General features: G+C 27.5%; 1 protein-coding gene and 1 long non-coding RNA gene across 3 annotated transcripts in view; one reads left to right on the forward strand and one right to left on the reverse strand.

Annotated features, from left to right (window-relative positions):
• The window catches only part of LOC130676987 (uncharacterized), a 41,361-nt gene that overhangs the window by 4,153 nt on the left and 17,273 nt on the right, over positions 1–19,935 (forward strand). The window lies entirely within an intron of this gene.
• LOC130677129 (uncharacterized) lies at positions 7,870–12,476 on the reverse strand. Of its 2 annotated transcripts, none has more exons than XR_008991543.1 (4): positions 12,142–12,476; positions 9,822–9,997; positions 8,930–9,060; positions 7,870–8,688 (listed from the first exon to the last, which is right to left on the reverse strand). It is a non-coding gene; the product is annotated as an uncharacterized LOC130677129 (long non-coding RNA). The 2 variants fall into 2 exon arrangements; XR_008991542.1 differs by having other exon boundaries at positions 9,822–10,014.

Raw genomic sequence — 19,935 nt, forward strand, 5'->3', positions numbered from 1 at the left:
GAATGTAAGAGACACCAGTTTCTTGTTGAGCATAGTGGGAGCTGAGACCTCGAGCGAGATAACCAGAATCAGTACCAAACATCCCCAACTGTTCAATGCTGAAGACAAGAACTTGGGATGATTGGGAAAGAAAAAATTAGTAGTATCAAATACAGATAAATTGGACATTTTATTGTACGTAAACGCCAAATTTATATTTGATGAACGCCCTTTTTATATAGTGGAAACCTAAACATGCAAACATGCAAATAACCTTCTCAACAAGACAATTTATAGATAAATTGAGAAAAATATAGATAGCCCGAACTGGGAATAGAACCCAGACCAATTCGGTATCGCGCCGAGTGCTCTACCAGTTGAGCTATCCGGCACTATACTATATTCCGTTCAATTTGATCTATAACTTATTGAGCCACACCGTCCATCGTACGGTAATACACCATTTAAATATAGTGGAAACCTTAACATGCGAACCCTGATTAAAAGAAACGACTCGAAACGATTTGCAATGTTAAACTCCCATAAGAAGGGTGATTCAAAAGTATTCAATAGCATTAAATAGTACATTGCATAGCGAGCGGGCTAGTAGGTGAGTCTTTATCCGGGAAACACAATATTTTTAACACGAGTCGTAGGTGCACACGCACGAGCGCCAGCGAGTACTTAACGTGCACCGGAGACGAGTGCTAAGAACATTGTGTTTGACGGATAAAGACTTGACCTACGTGCTACGCACTATACTTTATTCAACAATCTTCTGATTTTTGCGAATTATTATGTCAGCAAAGTAAACCCTAAATCAGGTGGGGTTCTATACGATACTAGTTCTTGACTTCTCTCACCACTCATTTCTCATTAATTTTGATTAATAAAAAATAATCAACGTATTCATACGTAGACACTGACACCAAAGTTGTTAGATTGATTATACTACTCATTCTGAATATATTTAGTATCGAGATTATTTGCTTTAGGGATAGTAGTAGAGTTTGTTTTTGAGAACAGTCGATAATGACTTTCGAGGAATGTGTTTATGGATTCGAATGCGGTTGTTTATGACCCCATAAGCACACGCGGTTACGGAATATGGGACGCCATTTGCTCTTTGATGAATTATTAACCACCGATCGGTAAACGGTCATTTAGGGTTTGCTTTGCAGATACGATAAGTCGCGATAATCAGGCATCCATTGAATAAAAGTATTTTAAATTTTTTTTTTCTAATCGTTTCTTTTAATAAGGGACTCCGGAAAAACAAATTATATACCTATGGACATATATGCCCGGGAAAAAATGATTTTGCCTAATTATATATAATTATATATGATTACATATGGAATATATATAATTATATATGGTATTATATATAATTATATATGGTTATATATATAATTATATATGGTTATATATATAATTATATATGGTTATATATAGACCTATATATAAGTATATATAGCCTTATATATAATTAGACCTAATTATAACGGGAAAAAAATGATTTTGCCTAATTATATATGATTATATATAGAATATATATGGTTATATATAGACCTATATATAAGTATATATAGCCATATATATAATTAGACCTAATTATACCGGGAAAAAAATGATTTTGCCTAATTATATATGATTATATTTAGAATATATATGGTTATATATAGACCTATATATAATTATATATAGCCTTATATATAATTAGATTTAATTATATCCCGGGACAAAATGATTTTGCCTAATTATATATGATTGTATATGGAATATATATAATAGTATATACCCATATATAGTTATTCATGGGTCTATATATGATTAGATCTGATTAGACCTGACCTATATAGACCCATATATAGTAATTTTTATTATATTTTAGATCTTTAGATCTATATACAATCAAATATAAATTAATTATTTATCTATATATATATACTAGCCGTTACCTGCCCGCTTCGCTGGGCGTAAATTACAGTTAAGTGATGATTTTTTTATTTCATGATTAAGAATATTTCTATAACTATGGCTTTGACCGATGACTTCCTCGGCAATTGTATTGATATTATTATAATAAGCTATAAAGAACTAATGACAAAATGCAATTAGAAATAATTACACCACAATCATAACGATGAGACGAAAATGTTATTTGCTTTTTTTTTTTTGAGTTGAAAACATACGCGTCTCCTTTATCAGATCTCGGATAAAAGACGGAGTTTATAATATTTTGATTGAAATGTAATTATTTTTTGTTTTTTCTTTAACATAGATTCATTGAAGTAATTCAGTTAAAGGGTGTATAAAAAATTAATATCGTACCTTTGAAACCCATTTTACACTGAGAAAAAAAACTTTTTTCAAGTATATAAATGCTTGTATCATACCGAGTGAATATTTGTTTAATCTCAGTAAAAATGTACTCCGATCAAGTATATTTTCTTAAAATAAGTATAGAAATTCTTGAATCAAGAAAATATTACTCGGTTGAAGTACATATTTTCTATGATTAAGAATATTATTTGTTTGTATAGTGCCGAGTAAATATTTTTTTAAATGAAGTATTTATACTTGGGAACATTTTTTTTTTCAGTATAGTACATAAGTAGACGATACAATTAATCGTCATACTTAATTTAAACTCTGTAACACATATATTTAAAAAACGGGAATACACTAACGTTTGACACTCCCGCAAACTCCTTTAGGAGTCGAATCTATTAAATCCGATTTAGGAGAGATACTTACACAGAAACTAAAGTTATCTTAAATTAAGAAAATATTTTGGAAGCCAAATGTGTTCGGGAATCAAATCAAGATTTTCTTGAGCCAAGAGAATTTGTCTTAGTTAAAAAAAAATTTGCCTTGGTCGGAGAAGATTTCTACTTTATCTGAGAAAATTTAGGTTTCCAAAAAAATTTTCTTGAATCAAGAATATTTATCTTCAGTCGAGAATTTTTTTTTCTGTGTACATGACAAAGTTAACGTTCATGCCGAATTTAAGCTCTGTACCATATATATTCAATGAACGGAAGCATATTAACCTTTAACGCCCCACGAACCCTCTTAGGAGTTTTGATTTTATTAAAGCCGTTTTATGAGGGGCACCTACATGACATAATAAACGTTCACGCCGAATTTCAACTCTGTAACGTATGTATTTGGATAACGGAAGCACATCAACGCTTGACGCAAACCCCCTTAGGAGTAAAGTTTTTCGAAGCAGTTTTATAAGGGATACCTACATGACATAATAAACGCTCACACTGAATTTCAACTTTGTAACACATATATTTTAAAAAGGGGAGTATCTTAACGTTTGATGCCCTCGCATCTTCTTTTGCAAGCCGATTTTATCATAGCCATTTAGTGGGGTATACTGACATGACATAATGAACGGTCACACTAAATTTCAACTCTGTAACACATATATTTTGAAACGGGAGTATATTAACGTTTGACACCCCCGCGTAGCCCTTTTGGAGCAGATTTTGTTATAGTTATTTAGTGAGGGGTACTGGCATGACATAATAAACGTTCAGGCCGAATTTTGAGTCAGTTACACCTATACTCAAAAAACAGGAGTATATCATCGTTTGACGCCCCCGCGAACCCCCTTTGGAGTTGATTTTATTAAAGTCGTTTCATGAGGGATCCCTAAATGACATAATAAACGTTCATGCCGAATTTCAACACTGTAACGTATGTATTTGAAAAACGGAAGCATATTAACGCTTGAAGCCCACGCAAACCCTGTTAGGAGTAAATTTTATTAAAGCCCTTATGAAGAATACCTACATGACATCACAAACGTTCACGCTGAATTTTAAATCCGTAAGCCTTATAGTTCCAGAGATACTATATTGAATAGATTTACATTCTTACTTAGTTACAAATAAGTCAGATTAGACTCTTTTATTTGGACTGTTTAATAAACTGTGATATACGATTCAGTTGACAGAAACAATTGATAAATGAAACAAAATCTAATCGATAAAAAAAATATAAAAAACAATTAACGCTAATGGAATAAAAACAATTGATGGCTGTAATTTAACTGTTTTTTTCTTATACTTTTAGAAAAATAATTTAAATACCCGAATCCTGAGTAACAATTGATTCAAAAAGTAGCCTATATTTTAAGTGACAGCATCTTGTATATGTATAAAAAATTTCATCTCAATCAGATAAGTGGTTAATTAGTTATAAAGGTACAAACCGACAGAGAAACAGACAGATGAAAATTCCAAAATGGGTAGATAATGTATGAGTAGGTCATAAAAATGATATTTGACACATAATTCCAAATAAAAACACCATGTACAGACAGAGCCTATAGATTTATATATTAGTAAAGGTGAACAAAAACGGGTGATAAATAATATAAATGATTATTTATAGGTTATGATCTTCATTTATTTTACATATTGTGTAAGATATGTTATTTTGTCTTTTTAATCCCATATATCATACAAAAAATTAAAAAAATTCAAGTAATAAATTAAATAGATTTACATTCTTACTTAGTTACAAATAAGTCAGATGAGACACTCTTATTTTGACGGTTTAATTAAGTTATTTAGTTCTTCAATAAGGCATTGGGATAACCTATCAATTTAATTGACAGAAACAATCGATAAATGAAACAAAATCTAATCTATGAAAAAAAATATAAAAAACAATTGATATGCGTTATATAGAAACAATTGACGCTGATGGAATAAAAACAATTGATGGCTGTAATTTAACTGTTTTTTTATTGTACTTTTAGAAAAATAATTTATATACCCAAATTCTGATTTATAATTAATTTAAAAAGTAGCCTATATTCTAAGTGACAGCATCTTGTATATGCATAAAAAATTTCATCTCAATCAGATGAGTGGTTGATCAGTTATAAAGGTACAAACAGACAGAGAGACAGACAGACAAAAATTCCAAAAAGGGTAAATACAGTATGAGTAGGTCATAAAAATGATATTTGACGCATAATTCGAAATAAAAACACAATGTACAGACAGAGCCTATAGATTTATATATTAGTATAGATATATATATATATATATATATATATATATATATATATATATATATATATATATATATATATATATATATATAAGTTAATATTTTATTTATAGAATATATTTAATATTTAGTTTTTCTTATTTAATATATTAGATGCTCTATGGTCTTTATTGATATTTAATAATCAATACTCGTTAAATGCATTATAGTTTTAGGTGTATATTTACAGAAATAATGATTACAATTTTACTATAAATTATAATTTTAAAATATTTACGAAGCGTTACATTATATTTTTCAGTCTGTTAAAAAAGTAATAAACTTATGTATAGTTAATAATACCCAGTTACCAAATAGTTTTTAAAGTGTTTGGTTTTTTGCATACATAATTTTCAACTCTTATGAGTTGTGTTAATATTTTAACATTGGAATAATTAATCAGCATTCTCCTATCACTTTCTTTTATAGGAATTACATGCTCAATAATAGATTTGGTTTTGATGCGATATGATATATATGTATTAGGGTGGTCGTTAAAAATTAAATTTTCTCAGGCGCCCCGTTAAAAGCTTCTTTTTAGTGAAAAAATACGTGGGGAATGTGGTTTTTTCGTTTTAAGTAAAAAGAACACGTGCCGCAGGACGATCAAAGTTCATTTTTCGATACAATTGCGGATTTTTTTTAATATCTCATGAAATATGCAGATTAAAGGAAAAAATCATAGAAACAATTTTGTAGGAAATTAAATTCTTGACAAAAAAGGTCATATTTATTTTTTTTATAAAATGTGTATTTATGAAGATATTCAAAAAAAACTTTTTTTAGATCTGATGAATTGAGCGTTTTAAGGATTACAAATTTTGAAAATAACATTTTTCTAAGTATATAGAAACTGTAACAAGCATTAATAATTGATATTTTACGAGTTACGAAGTTGTCTACATTTAAGAAAAAACGTTATTTTTGACATTCGTTATTCTTAAAATGCCCAATTGATAAGATCTAAAAATTTTTTTTAAAATTATCTTCATAAATACACGTTTTATGAAAAAAATGAACATGACCTTTTTTGTCAAGAATTAAATTTCCTACAAAATTGTTCCTATGATTTTTTCCTTTAATCTGCATATTTCATGAGATATTTAAAAAAAACCGCGATTGTATCGAAAAATGAACTTTGATTGTCCTGCGGCACGTGTTCTTTTTACTTGAAACGAAAAAACCAAATTCGCCAAGTATTTTTTTACTAAAAAGAAGCTTTTTATGGGGCGCCTGAGAAAATTTAATTTTTAACGACCACCCTAATATGTATTATACATAATCATATCTAATTATATATCCCTGTGGAAAAGGTCTCATAAATTCTCATAAAAAAAATTGGCTATGAGAAAATGATGTGTATTTGTCATTGTAAATCTTTATAATTTCTCATAGATTTTCACTCTTATAGAAATGAGCTCAGAACAAATTTTCCCTTTGAATTCTCATACATCATATTTAGAATTTATGAGAAATGAAGATAAGTATTTGTAACTATGAGTACTTATGAGATCTAAAAAACATATATGAGTATTATATTTGCTGTAGATATGAAAACCAATGAGATTTAAGTAGGAAATTTTCAAAGTATTTTTATGAGATTCGATAAGGGTAAACCTAGATTAAATTAAATTTGGGTTTCTCGTCTCGTGATCTATAATCAATTATGAGGAATAAACTGATCCAATCAGCATCTATTGTACGGTTTTATCATCAATTTTTTAAATGCTTTTATATATAAGTATTTATAGAGAAATCCCAAAAAGTAAGTTGCGTCTATTCCTATAAGTGCTTATGAGATTTAATTTGTTAATTTATTAACTTGTCAGTTTATTAATAATTATAAAAATAAGTATTTTTGAGTACACTTCTGAAAGTATTTGTATGAGCATTTAAATGAATTCGCTAGAAATCTATTTCACGTTTAAAGTATGCGGATTAATAAGATTGAGCTTGCCAGTTCATCTGCTACTGATATGAGTTATTATAAGAAAATTTAGAAAATTTCTCTGTATGAGCATTTATAGTCAAACTTCAAAAAAACAAAAAGTGCACATTCCCTCCAATATTTATGAGTTTCAATAGGTAAATCTGTGTGCCATTCGAATGCGTATTAATGATAAATTTCTGAAAGTATTCATATGAGCATTTAAATGAATTCGCTAGAAATCTATTTCACGTTTAAAGTATGCGGATTTATAAGATTGAGCTTGCCAGTTCATCTGCTACTGATGTGAGTTATTATAAGAAAATTTAGAAAATTTCTCTGTATGAGCATTTATAGTCAAACTTAAAAAAAACAAGAAGTGCACATTCCCTCCAATATTTATGAGTTTCAATAGTTAAATCTGTGTGCCATTCGAATGCGTATTAATGATAAATTTCTGAAAGTATTCATATGAGCATTTAAATGAGGATTCGCTAGATATCTATTTCGCGTTTAAAGTATGCGGATTTATAAGATTGAGCTTGCCAGTTCATCTGCTACTGATGTAAGTTATTATAAGAAAATGTAAGAAATATTATATTAATTATAAATTGGAAACGTACAAGCAATCTATTTCATATAAAATAAATATCTATGAGATTGAGTCAATTCGGTAGCTATCGATATGAGTTTTTATAACGAAAATTAAGAAGTACTCTTGTATGAGTCTATACTATAGACTCTATAGTGGAATCTCTATGTGAGAAGAGAAATATATTCCTCTAGATTTAAGTACATAAATAAATAAATAAATAAGTAGATATATATATATATATATATATATATATATATATATATATATATATATATATACTATAGCTGTCTATATGGTATTTTGATATTATTTTTTTTTTGTTATTAAATTTTAGTTACCAACTAATGCAATTTTCAAAAAATATTTATGCCAATATTCGGACTAACATTATTAAAAAGAAAACAACTTCAGAACACTGATGCTTAGTGTTTTGAAAATTACAATTGTTGTGCATTACCTGACATTTTCATTTAATATTTACCTTTATTGGAATAGTAAATATCTGTTAATGAATTTTTAAACTATATTGTACATAAAAGCAAGGACATATATCAACAAAAATTATAGTGTTTGTGAGAGCTATTCATCTTATTGAACTTTCTTAAAATAAAATTAATTTTAATGATTTTAATATAATAGTCATATGTGCAGCAAAAGAAAATGAACGTGCAATAAAGTGAGTGCAAATAAAGATTAATAATTAAAAATTTTTTTTTCAGTGCTTCGCATTAATTATACGAATTTTTTTTTTTATTATAAATTAGTACTACGATTTTTTATTTCTATATTTTTAGAGATTCTCATCTTCGTTCACAATATCATCTTGATCTTTATTGTCTTCTTTAGCAGACTCTGTATTTTTGTCATCATCAGAACTTTGATCTTCATCAATCTTTTCACTTATATCTTTAGAAGCATCGTCTGTAACATTTTCTAAATTTTCAGTTTCATGATCCTCTTCTTTTTCGGAATTTTCAGAGCTATCGTTGCTACTCTTCTCAGTACTTGATATCTCTGTATCGTCATTATGACCATTTATTACTGATGGTTTATAACTTGCTAATGTTCTTGTATTTTTGGGTGGTACTTTGGCCGCTTCCATACTTTTCTAGAATTTAAAATGAAAAGATCTTATTCACGTATTTTTTTTTTTTAGCTTGATCAAAACTTTCCAGTGTTTTTACAAAAATAACAGTCTAATGATACGGTATCAGTCCTGATCAAAAATATTAATTTTTATCTTTATTAATAATTGCACACCTCAAACGTGGAAGCGCTGAGGATGCTCTACTGTCGCTAAATTTTTAGTATATTTCTGTCATTCTGCATTCATCCTAACATTTACGTACCTTGTCAGATTTTCGAGCTTCTCGACGTAAGTCACCAATCTTACTTCTAATGTAACCATCAACCTTTTTTGTTTCATTAGGTATACTTTCTTCTTTTACTCCGCCTTGTTTAAGATAGTATGAATAGATATCTGTAATAATGAAGAAATATTAATTGAAAAAATTTGGAAAAAATAAAAAGGAAACTTAAGTAAATGTGACTATATTCCCTGCTTAAAAAATCCCATAGATTCTTATAGCTGTGTGAATAAGGCTCAATACTTAACTATAGCACTAAGTCTCATAGAACTCATTCATTCTTATAAATTCTCTATGAGAATTAATGAGAATATATCGAATTCTATGAGATTTTTTAAACAGGGTTACGAATATGTGTGAGTTGAGAAAAAAAGTATATACATAGCAATAAATTAGTTCGTGATTTGCACAGAGGTTAATTATGCAATATTAGGACTGTTGTTAAAATCTCTTATTCATTTTATATTTTATCGTTTCAATAAATGTATGATATGCTAATATCAATGTAGCAACACTTGATTCATACACGTTAATACTTTAACCCTTCGTTGGTCGCGCTATGAGCGAATCGCCGCCTAACAATTACTCAACCTATAGAGACTCGCTACAGTACGAGCGAGAAACTAAAAAAGACGCCACCAACGAAGGGTTAAGCAGGATCAAGTGTAATAGTTTATTAAGCAAAAGACGATTTTTTCAACAGAGTAATCTCATATCGTATTCATATTGTAAACCAAAAAAGACTTGTATAAAGACCAAGTGTTACTGTATGATACAAGGATTTGAGAAAATCATCAGTTAATCATCAAGTCGACTTGGTCATAAATACACAAGATCATATTTAAATATTTGATAAAAAAATTGAAAAAATTACCTTATTGATTATTAATAATTGACTATTTAAAATAGCTAAAGTATTATCGTCCTTGGGCTGTGGTAAACTCTTTTTATTCCTCGTTTGTTCGTCTTCGGACGGATCGGATAAAAGAGCTGCCGGTGTGAGTCGGACTCGTTGCTTTGAAATGATTTTTTGAAGATCTTCTTTCGAATCTAAATTCAAATTCGAACTATAATATAAATAATTAATTATTAATTATTTGAATAATTATATAAACGAAACAGATGATGATTTATTATAACCTCGTATAAATTATAAGTTCCAGAAAATGAAATTTATGGTAAAATCTACTGGTGATATCACCGATTCCCGGCTCCCGGCAATCCGGCCACTATATAGTGGCTGAGGAATTGTGATTAATAAAACAAAAGAAACATTTGAATGTTTCAATAGAGAACCACATCGTTGCGATAAATAGAAATATGTTTTGTTTATTTTTTGATCTTACTAATACTTATACATGGAGAAAAAATAAATTGATGCCTACTAAAGTGGTTAAAAAAAAAATAATTATTTAAAAATTACAACTTTATTATCTTCCATTAAAAAAAAATAATAGTTATAATAGAACTATTGACTATATAATGAATAAAATTAAAAAAATGTATTTACAGCTGTATCTGATTTAAATGTATACGAATTTCATTGTTAAATATAAAAAAAATTAACTTTTGTTGAAAAGATATTAATCATGATAAAAATATGAAATAATACTATTTTTATAGTTTAAATTTTCATAACTTTTTACCTGTTCGGAATTAAGAAATATCATTTGAAAGTTTTTTTAGATAATCAAATTTTTATACTATATACATATATATATTCATCGAAGATTTCATCAAATTTCACAAGAATAAATGAGTTCTATAAAAAATGATATAGTTAAGTATAGGCTTTACACACATAGATACAAGAATCTATGGGATTTTATAGACAGGGCTAATTGTCTTCCGAGGTAGACATTACATTTTCAATACAAGGAAAGCTTTCTACCAATAATATTTTTTGGCATTACCTAGATTAAGTTCTTAAATGAAAAATGACCTTTTAATGAAATTTTATCCGATGGTTTTATAATGATAGTAAATAAAAAAAAAGAAAACAATTCATCAAATATTGATCATTGATTTTGTATATAGCAACATTTATGATAATACAAATATTTTAAGAAGAAAACTTGAATGTTTAACATTTTTATGATTTTCAGAATTAATGATCTCTCTAAAATTCGAGTTTTAAGCACGAGCTTTGTTTGAACTTTTTTTTTTATATGTATTTGTACAACTTTTAAAAGTGAGAGAGCGAAACAAAAAAATAAACATTTGTTTTAGGCTACCTTAGTTCTTATTTTAAATATTTCGAAGGCCCTTTAAGTATATGTTATAAAATATATTTAATTAATTTGAGCTTTGATACCAAAATGAATTTCCGCAGCTTCCCTGCTTATAAAATCTGATAGATTCTTATAGTGTATGTAGAAAGCCTTATACTTAACTATTGCATTTCTCATAGAACTCATTCATTCCTATTAATTCTCTATAGGAATGTATGAGAGTCTAAAGGATTCTATGAGATTTTCTAAACAGTATTAGAACAGAAAGGCGAAATTAAGGAATATTTTTATAAATATAATAATCTTTCAGAATATTTAGATTAAACAGCGTTGGCTTAAAAATCCTTATAAAAATACGTCTTATTTCTTATGAGATTATTCAAGTTATTTATGAGATGATGTTAATGATGGTTTGTTAATATTTAAATTTTATTATCTAAATAAATAAATGAATAAATATTGGAAATATTATGTGAAAGATATGGATTTCAATTTAAATATACTTACAATATCAATATGGAACTATCTTCCTTTTCAAGCTTTAATAGATATAAGTAACTAATTGCATGATAATTTGATAATAATAAAAAGATCAGACCATAATTAAACAAAAAAATAAATTTTCACATATATTCTTTCAGAATATTTTAGTTAATTAGTATTCACCAATAAATTCTTTAAAAAAAACAAATCTTATTTTTTATAAGATCATTTAAGTAATGTGTGTGATAACAATTTGTTACTTTTTTCATATTAAAAATATCATATAAAAAACGTTTATTTCAATTTAAATGTAATTAAAATATCATTGATAAAGAGAACAAAAGAACATAAATATACATGGAACTATCTTCAATGCAAAACTTCAACAAAAATAAATTAGTAATTGTAAGAAATTAAAATCAAAACTAATTTTAAGATAAAACCCTAAAAATTCATAATTTAACTATACGTGTAACTTACCGTGAGTTGCAACAACTAAACAATTATGAATATCGCCGTTAATCCTAATTTTGAATACTTTGTTTGGACAGTTTACTTTATATCTAATCACTTGATTTAGTTCCACAGTCAAAAATTTTCCACTTTTCAAAACTTTAATGTATGCAAACATTACAACGTATATTGAATGTCAAAAATCCAAATTATATTTGAATTTTTTTAAACAGAAATAGGACAAAAATGAAAAATTTATAGCACGCGCGTATAAAATTTAATTCGTCGGTTTTAAACCATACAAGAAACAACATGAAATTAAACGTGTGTACCATACAGAAGCGTTCGAAGGAATGAGTGGCGCTGTACGAGAGTATACATAGAAGACGGTAAGCGGAAAAAGAACAAACACTATGATATATAGGAACTCAGAAAAGCAAACAGTGACGCTCTCTTCGTCTTATCGCCTAGCTACTGTAGCCTACTGTAGTGCTGAAGCCATACTAGCTCAATCGTATTGTAAACAATATATATATATATATATATATATATATATATATATATATATATACATTTATTTTACTTATAAGTAATTTTCTGAGTTATAAGACGTACACAAACATATATACGGTATCTGATATATATATATATATATATATATATATATATATATATATATATATATATATATATATATATATATATATATATATATATATATATATATTAGACCAGTTCAAAAAAATCGACTATTTTTTTTTTTCAAAACCCGCAGTGAAATATCTTCCTAGTCATAAAAAAGCAGCCTGTGGAAACGGGAGCTCTTAATATCAATTTTGAAAGGTCGCTCATCGTAAATTTCTATTTTACGTTTAAATAACATGGGAAAAAAAATTTTTTATTTTTTTATTTTTCTAGCTCGGCATTCGCACGTCATATAAATAAGTCCATAGCATATTCTTGTAGAGAATTTAACGCTCTACAAAAAAAGTCTCTTATCATTTTTTGATAAATCCATCCATTCGAAAGTTATCGAAGCTGGAAGTCAAATCTATAATAAATTTCCAGATCTTTTTACTTTTCCAGCAAAACTATCAGACTTATCAAAAAATGTCATAGGATCTTTTTTATAGACAATTTTATTACCTACAAATTATTCCCAATGAAGTTCTTTGAAATACCGCATTGTTTTCTAGTTATTTTCATTTTAATGCCAAGCTCATAAAAATAATAGTCTTCTACTCTATTCTGAGAACTTAAGATTAAAACGAATAAATTTTTCTATAGAAAAATTCAAAAAACAATTTTATTAATAAACTCTTAAAAAGTAATAAATGGATAAATAAATCGAAGACTCCTCCGCAAATTCTTATATAATCTCATCATACTAATTTAAAAACATCATGAATATTGTTAAAGAGATAAGTCTTAAACTTGTGTTTAACTCATGTTTTCAGTATGGCTTAATAACTGGAAAAAAAAAAAAAAAAAAAAAAAAAAAAAAACAATTATTGTATAGGTATTTTATGGGAAAATTCGACTGAATAACAAAAAGAAATACTAGTCTCCAATTTCTCATTACATCTTATTGAGGAAAAACAATTTTATTCAAACAGAAAATAATTATAAGATATCGTAAGGACAATAATATCTTATAATAAATAAACTCTAAGATGAAACTTATTGAAGCGCATAATATTCAAATTCACACGGAAAAAAATATGTAGCTAAATTTACTACAAATGGAGTTCCATTTACTACACTGACTAGTAATATATAGGATAACTACACGTTTAGTAACAGTTACTAGTACACTGTGGTACACAACCTGTAGTACCATTTACTACAGTAAGTAGTAATAAGAACTAGCATTAAATAACCACTGTGGTTCATTTTACTCCACAACATAGTAGAATATATTTTATATGTAATGTATTAATTAAATATCTGTTAGTTAACGATCATTACACTGAAAAAAAGATTTATTTGAGCCAACTAAGATTTATTTGAGCCAAAGATATCGTATATTTGGATATGGCCAAATAAATATTTAATTATGAGAAAGATATAATATATTTGAGTAGTTTAATTGCGTGAAATAAGTGATTTATTTGTGGTAAAGAAATGATCCAATTGCTACAAATAAATAAGGGCTTCAAATATATGTATAGTATCGCCAAATTTTAGGTTATTTGTCACAAATTTAATTTCTTTACCACAAATATATTAATTACTTACCACAAATAAATTATATATTTCCATCAAATTATAAAATTATTTGAATCAACTGTCATATTTTGTTGTACCAAATATATTTATTTGTCATTAAGAAATATTTTTAAAAAAGCCACAAATAAATTGATTTATTTGGGACAAATATTTCTTTTTTTCGGTGTAGTTTTTATGATATTGAAAACGTTATAAAAATATAAAAATTAATCTTAGATTCTTCGGACTTACAGTATATCAAATTAAAATGATATAATAGTATATTGTACAACTAGTGCGGTAAGTTGTCGATTGCCCACGAGAGCAAAGTTGAGCGCACGAACGAAGTGAGTGCGCTCATTTGCTCGAGTGGGTAATCGGCAACACCGCACGAATTGAACATACATTTTTTTATTATTAATGCGATATGAGTACTATTTTAGTGCTCGCTGTTTTGTTCCCCAAGTAGCTTTTTGCTCATTCAACTGTTACCGCGAAATTTTTGTGGGTTATACGATAATCTGCATACGGCAAGTAAATTTGAGTGCGACAAGTTTACTTGTCGCACTCAAATTTACTTGTCGCACGCAGATAATCGTATAACGCACACAAATTTCGTGGAAACAGTTGAATGGGCAAACAGCTATTTGGCGAACAAAAGAGCGTGCGCCAAGATAGCACTTATATCGCATGAATGATAAAAAAATGAATTTATTAATGAATAACTTAAAATAATAAGGACTCAAATTTCAAAAGCCTACTTTTTATCAATACCTGATAAGGATAATTTTAAAAATATATTTGTAATCTATAAATTCTCGTATAAGCATAAACTTAGAATAATTAAGTATTAATTTTTATTAATAGAAAATATAAAAAACATCGTTTTAAAAGTTATAATTCTAATAAATAACAAATACTCAATAAGCAATGATTAAAAAAATTGCATCCCTCGCGGACTCGGGATTACTCCGAAATCATGGTGAAATTTCGGTGAAATCATAGTGAAATGACAGTGAAATCACTGTAACTTTGTGCCATTTGCTTACTGTGTGATAATTATCATCCGATGCTAATTTTATGATGATTTCACCATCGATTCATAGTAGAATCACAATAGCATAACAGTCAATTTACAGTAGTATAGCTGTAAGTTGACAGTAGTATTACTGTGTATTTACAGTGATTTCACTATCAGTTTATGCTGGATCTGCAGTGCTTCAGTCATGCTTTCTCAGTAATAATTCCGTGATCATACAGTGATTTCACAGCAGTCTTACTATAGATTCTTCGTGAAATCACAATAATATCGCTGTGAATTGACAGTAATATTACTGTGATTTCTTAATCATTTAATCCTGGATCTGCTTAGTTTTCATCGAGATTTAGGGGCAATATTGAGATCCTATATTTATTGATTCAAAGATAATAATAATAAAATTAATAATAATATTATAATAGCAACAATAATCCTAATCTTGGTTTTTCAATAAATAATTTTTCTTGTTTAAAAAAATTATTTATTATCCCTTTGTACGACTTCATGTAATTTTCTCTGGAGGATTAAATGCTATTTTTTTACCCTCGGTAAGGAAGGAATTTTATTTTTTTTTAACGCATGATGGGACTCGAACTGCCGACCCTTCGATTGAGAGCAGCTTAAGTCATGTACTTTAGCCCACTCGGCCACCACACGCATTCGGAACTAAAAATTTAATCTGTTACTTTATGCTATTCAATACTATATACACTCAAGACTAAGCTATAAGAAAAATTATTTTATTAAATATTATAAAATTAAAAGAATTCGATATTTATAAAAAAAAAATTTTTGCCTTCATTTGTAAATCATCAAGTTTTCTTAATTTAAGAATATTTCATTTTAAATTATGATAAATAATAAATATTTACTATTGAAATATTAATCCAAATGATGTTCTCTTTATTTTTTGCAGTAGTTTAAATTCAATTTATACAGTTTTGAAAAAAAAGTTATTCAATTTTTTTATTTATTTATTTTTTTTCATAATTCTGAAGAATTTTACCGTCTTAAGCTTTTATAAAATTAACTAAATTAGATAATTACAGATAAAGTTTCGCTCGGAAATTCCTAAAATAGCTAAATTTATAATAAATAAAATACATTTGTGCCCAAATATTTGCTAAACTTACAAATAATTATAGGAGCATTTATGAAATAATTGATATTATTTTTTTTTTTAATTCCATTTCTATCGATTAATGATATTAAAAATTCAAATTTTGATTTTGAAATTGGATTAATGATAGATGTACCGTATCAGATCACTATCAAAGTAGAGTGAAATCATGGAGAAAACGCTAATAATTTGCTGTGAAAATATCATAGAGTCATAGTGCTAATACTACTAGGTTGTCATGGGATCACGGTAAATTCATGGTTAAACCACTATGAACTGACTGTGAAACTATTGTAAAGTCACAGAGTTAACACTATCAGATTACTATGGAATCACAGTGAATTCGTAGTGAAATCACGATAAACTGACTGTGAACCCATGATAAAGCCTCAGTGTTACCATTGTTGAGTTACCATAAATCGATAGCTGATCGACAGTAAAATTATCATGAAAGTATGGTAATTTAATTCTAAACCTACAAAAGAATCACAAGTGAAATCACTATGGAACTACCATAAAATTACTGTAAAATTACTATATAACCAGAGTGACGAAATGGCACAAAACGACTGTGAATTCACTATGAAATTACCATCAATACACAGTAAACTTACGGTAAAATTGGTTTCACTGTGATTTCACTGTGATTTCACAGTAACCCTGAATCCGCGAGGGATTAAAATCACGATTCACTGATAAGAGCATAGAAATAAAATTTAATAGAAGTTGTAGGTGAGGTAAGCAAAAAGAAGAATGACAGGTAATACAAAACAAATTTTTTTGTATTATCATTTTTATATATATATTTATTTTAAATTATATATATTATAATTGCACGCCTCGATTTTTAATTATATATATAAATATTTTTAATTATATATATTATAATTTATAACGTTTTATAATATTATTTATAATATTAAATACACTGACACAAGTTGAGGATACCCACAGAATGGAGTAAAAAAGTTGTAGGTGGCGCTGTTATTTTCTTTTGATCATTTTACCACACATTGGAGTAGATTGTACAAGTAATCTGGTATTGTATACTCCAAAAATAGTAACAGATACCAATTCATATAAAATTGTGTGGTTCCCAAAACCACAAAATAAGTATTTTATACTACATTGAGTAGTTGTGGAAACTACAAAGTTTTACCACATTACAGTAGTAAGAAGAACTCCCATAGTAATAAAATATCACGCACACTGTGGCTTATGTTACTACAGTTGTCATTGCGGCGACCACAAAGTGTAGTAAAATTTTTACTAGTTTGGTGTGGTAAATTCTACTCCAGCATTTTTTCCCGTGCAAATTAATCTTGTCAGTTTTTAAGAGACATTTCGATTAATATTACTTATTAAGTCTTCTAAAATTTTTATGAGAAACTGTTGTGCATTTGACCAGGAAATTCCCTATTCAGCCTCATAAAATCACAAATAAAATATTTTTTAAACGTTTCTCATAAAAACAATAATTATCTAATGATATTCTATGAGGTATTGCTTTATAGAATAATTTTATTAAATCTTATTATTTCTTCAATTTCTTAATGAAAAAAAAAAAAACATTAAGATTTTGTGAGAATTACACTACGAGATTTTACTGTATGAAAGCTCATTGATAATGTATTAGTATAAACTTATATGATCTTATTAAAATAGGTGTGCTCATTTAACCTCATGAATATTAGGCAAATTTTAATTATGAAATCTCATAACTTAAATTTACCTATTTATTCTTATAAAAATATAGTGAGAAATTTCTCATAGAAAAGAAAATAAAGTTCAAACTCATAAATGCTTATAAAAATTTATATGAGAAATTTTCTAGGTCTTATAGATATTTTTGTATCTTATTGAATCTTATAAAATTTTTCATAAATTATATGAGATTTTATGAGACTTTTTCCACAGGGATGAGTATATATAACTTATATACACTAATGCAAAAAATTAAAGGAGCAGAAAAATTTTATAAATTTTTTAGTGATTTTTGGAAGGCTGTAACTTGGTGAAAAAAAATCGTATCGAAAATTTAAAAAAAGCATTTTATAGCTTGAAATCTCTAGTTTAGGTGTATTTTTTTCAAAATTTTTTAAAAGCTTCGATTATTGCGCAAACATGAGAAATACCGCGAGCCAAAAAATTTCTAAATTTTTTTTTTTTTTCTGAAGAGCCTACGGACCGCGGAAAAATTCTTTCAACTAAACGAATGCATACATCGTTTAGCAAATTTATTCAGCTTCAATTTGGTTTTTTTTTAACCTCGTAGGACGATTTGTCGCAGAGATATCAGCCTTCAAACAGAAAATGATCCTTTTGGCTTTGATCTTCGATATTTCAGGTACCAATGATCGCACAGAAAGTTGAAGGGCGGCGTTGAAAACTTGAATAAATTCCCTACAAGACTTTGTTATCATTTTTTGAAAAAAAAAAATTTTTTTTATTTATAACATCCATCAGAAGTAAGTACCAAAAAATGACTTTTTTTGGTTTTTTAGTAAATCAACCGCTACTCTGCAAATATCGATAAAAAAAATAATGTTGCCAGGGACTTTTTTAGCTTAATGTACCCCCAAGACCCCTGTAAATTTTTAAATTGATCTATCGAACCGTTTTTTGGGAATCATCGATCAAAGTTTAGCTAAACAATTAAAGGAGCAAGTTTTGTTCCTTTAATTGTGTAATCATAATCAAAATGAAAAAATTTTTTTTTTTCGACTTTTCTCAAATTTTTGCGTTGATAACTCAGCAAATGCAAGGAAATGACAAAAAAAATTAAAAATTTCCAAAAAATGTCAAAAAAAATCGTAGAAAAAAAAAAATTGAAACTTGTTTTTTGTGTTCTAAATTTTTTTTTTTGACATTTTTTGGAAATTTTTAATTTTTTTTGTCATTTCCTTGCATTTGCTGAGTTATCAACGCAAAAATTTGAGAAAAGTCGAAAAAAAAAATTTTTTTCATTTTGATTATGATTACACAATTAAAGGAACAAAACTTGCTCCTTTAATTGTTTAGCTAAACTTTGATCGATGATTCCCAAAAAACGGTTCGATAGATCAATTTAAAAATTTACAGGGGTCTTGGGGGTACATTAAGCTAAAAAAGTCCCTGGCAACATTATTTTTTTTATCGATATTTGCAGAGTAGTTGTTGATTTACTAAAAAACCAAAAAAAGTCATTTTTTGGTACTTACTTCTGATGGATGTTATAAATAAAAAAAATTTTTTTTTTTCAAAAAATGATAACAAAGTCTTGTAGGGAATTTATTCAAGTTTTCAACGCCGCCCTTCAACTTTCTGTGCGATCATTGGTACCTGAAATATCGAAGATCAAAGCCAAAAGAATCATTTTCTGTTTGAAGGCTGATATCTCGGCGACAAATCGTCCTACGAGGTTAAAAAAAAAACCAAATTGAAGCTGAATAAATTTGCTAAACGATGTATGCAT

The sequence above is a fragment of the Microplitis mediator genome, chromosome 11 (genome assembly GCF_029852145.1).
Source record: "Microplitis mediator isolate UGA2020A chromosome 11, iyMicMedi2.1, whole genome shotgun sequence".
NCBI lineage: Eukaryota > Metazoa > Arthropoda > Insecta > Hymenoptera > Braconidae > Microplitis > Microplitis mediator.